Genomic DNA, 6,000 nt, shown 5'->3' with positions numbered 1-6,000 from the left:
TCTTCACAATCCTGTGAGAGGGTTTGAGACCAGGAGTGGCCAAGGTTGGCACCAGCAATCTTCCCAGGATCCCCTCTTTGCACTCAAAATTTCGCTGGACTCTAAGGTCTTAGGGATTTTAGCTTTCATTCTGAGCATTTAACAGGAAGGAGAAAACAGAAGTTTATAACATACCTGTATTCCTCCAGAAAAAAAAATTTCCTCTCCCTGCCCCCACCCTGCAGGGGATGATTAAAGGCAGGTTATCCTGCGACTGAATCCATGGGACGTGACGGCCCGCCCCACTCGGAGACGGAAACACCACACCTCTGCGCTGGGGATAGATTTAGTCCCTGAGGCTGGGTCATCAGAAATAGGACAGCAAGATTGTTTTCGTCAATCAAGGATTCGTATATTCTTCAGGCTACCATACTTGAAGTGACATTAAGTTCATCCTGGAGAGAAAGGAAAGGCATCAAAAGAGATTGGTGAAAACGCTCAAGTCCTGAATAGGACGCAGACGGGTTCTAAACCAGGCTGGCAGGACGTGGTAAAAAGAAGTCACTTTCCTTTTTAGTTGCTCCTGCTCACTAGCACCCTTTACTTAATCATTTTTCTAATTCTCATTGTGTATCTTTCAAACCGTCAATTGCATGTAGGCTACATACGCCGGGGAAGGAGGAGCTCCTCTCTTCTACACTGATTCAGAAGCTCAGAAGGCAGGGTGACCTTCTCATGGTGTGGAATCGGGTTTTGAACTCGGGTCGGCAGTGGGTACTCTTACTCTGTCCTCTAGGGCGTGGCCTTCCACTGCCACGTTCTTGGAACACGGGCCACGTCGCGATGGAGCATCAGGCTCTAGAACCACCGGGAAGTGAGGAGGGGAATCCGGCCTAGTGCGCAGCTACTGGACAAAGGCTGCTTCTTTTAGAGCAAGCCACACAGCCCAGGAGGTCTGAGAAGGAGACCCATTAAGAGCGTGCTTCCTTGGGGCCGGCGAGGGAACCCACAAGGGTGGGTTTCGAGTGCTTGCGTGCAAAGGTGGTGAGCTGTTCATCTAGAATACATCCACTGTCACGCATGACATCAACGATAGCAGCTAACATTTGTTGTGTGTGCTCTCCTCTCCTCACCACTATCCTGGGACAGGGAAACTATTATTACCCCATTTTGTACACACGAGGAAGCGGAGGGCCCCAGGTCATGCTTTGTTCTTTCTCAGGAAGATCTACAGGAGACAGGACCACAACTGCATTGTCTACAGAGGTTACCAGCGACCATCGGCCACCTTGCACTTGGGACAGGAAATAGGGCAGTGCTCCTCACCGAATAGAAGAGGAGGTAGAGGTCTGCAGCAGGTAAGCCCTGCTCGGGATCAAGTGACCCCAAGGGGGCCATATGAACACTACCGGGGACACACTTCTCCCCAGGGGCTTGGGGTGGAGGTCTCTAAACCCACGGCTAATACAAGAGTCTCAGAACTTAGAGCTTTGGGGACACTGACAATCACCACAAGCCTTTAAAACCACCTCCCCCTTTTTTAAATGTTCAAGCTTAAAAAAAAATCTTAACTCAGAAATAGAAAGCATGAAGCCCAGACAGACACACGTGACGGCAGAGAAGTTCACTGCCGAGTCATCCCAGCGACGAACTCTGCAGGGCTAAATGTGGGCTAACAGCACAGACATGAACACACACACCATAGCTTGGAGGTGCCCCATGCCGGAGCTGGACTCCAGCCTCACCTTCTGTCCTATCTCCCATTCGCATTACGATGAGCTTTATTTGAATTTCCAGATGCATCAAGAAAAAAAAAAAAAGATTAAGAGAATTTGGGAACGTGCGGCAGACTAGGAGGTTGTTTTGGTCAGAGAGACACCTGGTGGCTCTTGCGATAAAACACACTGTCCCATGAAAGGACACTTCTCTTACCCCAAGCATGCAATGGGGGGCGGGGAAGGTGGGGCACGGAGACCCTGCTTCTCCTGCTGAGAGCACTGGGCATCACCTTTGCAGGGAGGTAGGTGGGCCTGGCAGGACCAGAGCCCAATGGGCTTGTACACCCTTCCCAGCTTTGTCTCCTGCACAGACAGCTGGACTCCCCTAAGCATGGACCCCCCATCTAAGGAAACAAGGCTGATGCCTATCGTTCTCAAGACATTGTGAGGACAGGGTGAGCAGGAGACAGAACCACTGGGGCACCAGCACAGAGCCTGCGGCCAGTCCTCCTGGTCTTTGAACACTGTTTCCTGACCTCACTGGGACCTGGGCATCTGTGGGTTCCCCACAGCTCTATCCCCTGCTCACTACAGCACCGGGAGATCCGGGAGCTGGGCCCCTGGGGGCAGACAGGCTTTGCCCCCTCGCGGTCTCAGTGTGATCCACCCACACAGGACACTCTCCACAAAATCATGTTCATGGGGTATCTTTTGGGTGTCCCCCTCCCACCTTCTATATTTCCCTGTGTTCAAATTTTTGCCATAAGCAGTCATTACGTTTACATTAAGTAAGAAGAAATGATGGCCATTTCTTTTTCAGAGGAAAAAAAATTTTAAATTTCCCTCAATTCTTGTTTTCATCTTAGCCCATGGATGATTTCACGTCTGTTTATTCATCTTTTCAAATAGAATAAAGAAGACTCAGGGATTTCATGGCATTATTTAACATTCTCATAGTCTATCCTGTAATTTCAACTGTTGTCATTGTCTTCACACAAAGGAAAACAGCAAACAAGTAGACGTCTCCCTCTGGAATAAACCCACAGACTGGTGTCTATGCTCTTGCCCATGCTGTGTGCGAAAGTGCAGGAAGCAGAGTGGTTCATTCCCACCAGCTCCTACAGGGTCATCTGCAAAGGGAAACTGAGTCAGTGTGATTGCTTGCTGAATTCATTTCTTTGTATTATGCATTCCTTACTTGTTTTCTTTAAACAAAAGATGTAATTTAAGAAAAAGTTGTATGAAGAATAGAACCTTTCTAAATCAAAAAGAATTTTATATCCATTAGGGAATTTACCTGCTGAAATATTGACATTTTTTTTTTTTTTTTTTTTAAGAGAGAGATTGCCACAAGCTGGGGGAGCAGGGAGGAACAGAAGCGGGGAGAGAGAGAGAGAGAGAATCTTAAGTGGGGTCCATGCCCAGCATGGAGCCCAACACAAGGCTCGATCTCACAACCCTGAGATCATGAGCTGAGCCGAAATCAAGAGTAGGATGCTTAACCAAATGAGCCACCTAGGCACCTGTTGGCGTGAAATTTTTAAAGCTAAAACCAAAAAACAAACAAACAAATCCTTCTCTAATTCAAATAATCTTTTTCTAATTAACCTATTTGATGGGCTGATTTTGGTCTATGCTGGATTTTCTTAAAAATACAGGCTACTTTTACTAATCTGTTTCTTAGCAAACTATCAGAACAATTTGACCATTTTTTGCCAGGTCAACTTGAAGGTGCCATCTTTGCCCAAAAACTAGAATTATTATCCATTTACTTGAAAGATGACCCTATCACAAGGCTCCACTAAGATCTTAAAGACTGAAAACTTACCAGGAATGGACAGACACTGATTTCTTCTGGTGCATGTGGAATGGTTATCAGGGAGGTTTGCTCATGTTTTAGAAAGATCCGTTTTTTTAAGGACATGGAATCCCTTGCTAATGGGGTATCAAACCTCTCTTCCCACAAGGGGACATGCCTACCAGATGAAATTCCCATACACGGGCATCCACAAACGGCCCAGCATGCCTGGCATGAAGCACTACGTGGTGGGCTGGAGGGACCGCAGCGGACCAGCAAGGAGGACAAACCCCTGACTGGTTCTCCATGTGGTCACACTGAGCCACAAAGGTGATTACCGCCCTGATTCTGCAGGGAAGCACTGGCCTCAGGATGGGCCAGAGGAGGGAAGAATCCCAAACCAGATAAAGGACAGGTCCCCGGCACGTCTATGGAACCTACAGTCGGGGCAGAATCCCGAGGTGCTGCAGTCTCTGCCTGTGACTACAATGTCTGTTTCCCTTTTTAGGAAGGTGACCACATGTCCCAGATTGCCTGGAGTCTCAGTTTAGGCCGGCTGGCCCGGCACAATTATTAATAGCACTTCCTTCCACTCTTCAAAGCTTCCTGGTTCAGATGACAAACTACCCTGTCACCTCCCTTCAGCTAGAGCTCACTCAGGGCCCCCCGCCACCCCAAGATGCCCACAGAGCCCTCCCAGCAGAGCCCTTTGGTCCAGACCTTTCTACTACTCCCCCTGCCCCACTCCTTTGGGGTCAAGGGACCCAAAATATAGCCCTCCTGATTAAAATGTGTATGTCTGAGAAAGCCTTCTGCTGACAATTCCTGTCAAGCAGAGAAGCGCTTTGAATGGGGCAGATCGAGGCCTGTGTCTGGCCCCGTGGGACAGGTACCTGGACAAGGGCTGCCCTCCAGAGAGTTCTCCCCACACACCACTGAGGCAGGCCCCGCATGTGGGAGAGGGGCTCGCAGGGTGCTAGAGGGGTGGGCACACCAGAGGGTCTGGCCACCCCCGCAGCCTCCACGGTGAAACCCGACCCTTCTCCCCGCAGACCAGTCAGGGCAAAGCCAGACCCTTGCAGAAGCAACATTGCGCTGGCCTCAATTATGCTCCTGTCACGCACAGAGCCAGCTGGAGGCGGCCTTTAGATCAGTAAAAATAAACTTTACTCTAATACAGCATGGAAAGTTTTTGAAACAGGAACTGTTCTTATCTGACACACACAAAATTCTTAACCCCTTGAACCTCTAAAAGTTATAGTCTGTGCAATCTTATAAATATTTTCATGGCCATATACACATGTGGTTTATGGTCCTAAAAGCCTTGGAGAAATTGATACAATTAGATTCTTTAGACATGATTAACTTAATTAGAAAACAAGAAAGTCCTGAGCCCAGCCAGGAATAAAGGACAGACGGAGCAGGAAGAGGCCTGAGGGAAAGGAAGACGGAAAACAACAGGAACACAATGGGACCCACTGCAGAATCATAGGGGGCAAGAAACCAGCAACATGAAATTATAGGCAAAAATGGAAACAAACTATCCTAGGGAAAGGTGAGTTGACCCCAAGATCAAATTTCATTCCAAGTGGCCAACAACGAATCTATCACCTGGCAGACTTGTTCTCATAGGAACAGGAGGCTTGTTCCTGCGGATTCTTACCGACTGATATCCAGGTGGCAGCAGCAACGGAGAAAAGACTTCCCTGTTCCGGCATGTGTGCGGGCTGTGTGATCCTGGGCAGGATACCTAGCTTTTCTGAGCCTCCTGCCCTGCCTGTCCTATGGGGACAGTACTTTGCTGGTTTGTTGGGAAGATTACAAGCAGCCTAGAAAAAGTGCTTACATGGTCCCTGAAACATAACTGATACTCAGTAAATAAAACTATTTTGTGTGTGATGAGGACTCTATCTTAAAATTTATTTTCTTTCTAGTCGTGTACTCCCATGTGGTTCTGTCAATCACCACAGGTGCCTCTTTTCCTAAGGCGCCAGCTCTGTGCGCAGAAGTAGGCGCTCCCTGAGAGTAAGTGTGATTTCCTCTTCCTCGGGTACGGCTTTCCTCCCACTTGCATACCACCAGGGGCACCACGGCCTTGAACTCTGCACTGAACTCTGTGAGCTGGCAGTCCCGTAGCAGACCATGTCCCTGAAGCTCCCGGAGCCCTGCAAGGCCATCCCGGCAAGCACACACACCTCCCCGCAAGGGACGCTGTCTCAAGCACCACAGGCCTCCACGTGTCCCAAGTACCTGGACCCCACAGGAGGCAGGATTTCCCAGGTCTCAAACTTTGAGACCCTCACTCCAGTGGGGCAGCCACAGTCCACAAGGGCACACCATTCTGAGGAGTGAGGGTCCAGGACTCCATGGCCATGCGGCACCTAGGCAAGAAAGAACTCCTCGGCCTGAAGAGAAGCAAGGTGGGTTCTCTGGCCAGCGCGTGAGGGAGTAGATTCGGGTGGAAGCGCCTGAGAGCAGCAGCAGGGATCACTACGCTCCTGCTGT

The sequence above is a fragment of the Lutra lutra genome, chromosome 3, assembly GCF_902655055.1.
Source record: "Lutra lutra chromosome 3, mLutLut1.2, whole genome shotgun sequence".
NCBI lineage: Eukaryota > Metazoa > Chordata > Mammalia > Carnivora > Mustelidae > Lutra > Lutra lutra.
Note: the sequence above shows the minus strand (reverse complement) of the source record.